This window comes from Poeciliopsis prolifica, unplaced genomic scaffold (genome assembly GCF_027474105.1).
Source record: "Poeciliopsis prolifica strain line A6 unplaced genomic scaffold, Auburn_PproV2 SCAFFOLD014, whole genome shotgun sequence".
NCBI lineage: Eukaryota > Metazoa > Chordata > Actinopteri > Cyprinodontiformes > Poeciliidae > Poeciliopsis > Poeciliopsis prolifica.
This window is the reverse complement of record NW_026562389.1, coordinates 10,168,460-10,168,909: the sequence shown is the minus strand read 5'-3', so window position 1 is coordinate 10,168,909 and position 450 is coordinate 10,168,460.

The window sequence follows — 450 nt, the reverse complement described above, 5'->3', positions numbered from 1 at the left end:
AACTTTGGTTGTTACAGTACGAATTTTTTAAAATAGAAAGTGACCCAAACCGGCTGAGAATAGGTGGAATATTTTTTTATTTGAGCCCAAAAGCATTTGCAAACTGGATGGTTTTAAATAACATGGAAAACTCGTTAAAAATAAGTCCTACTTCTTTGGTTGTTGAATAAGAGAGAGAATTTATTATGTGGTACTTTGTTGCTCTCATTCATACAAACAATAAAAAATAATAAGTGTTGAGTTGAGTTTATTGTTGGAAAGGGAATTTGTGCAGTTTTATAAATACTTTTGGGCAGTTTTGACTTCACAATTTTGACCCGCGTCACCAAAAGTTTGGACACCCCTGTTCTGCATTAATATAAAGTTACTGTAATGTCGTATTTCAACCGCTTGGTGGCGAAAAATCACCAAAATCCCTCCGGCTGAAAAGTTTCGACGTCACCACGGAAA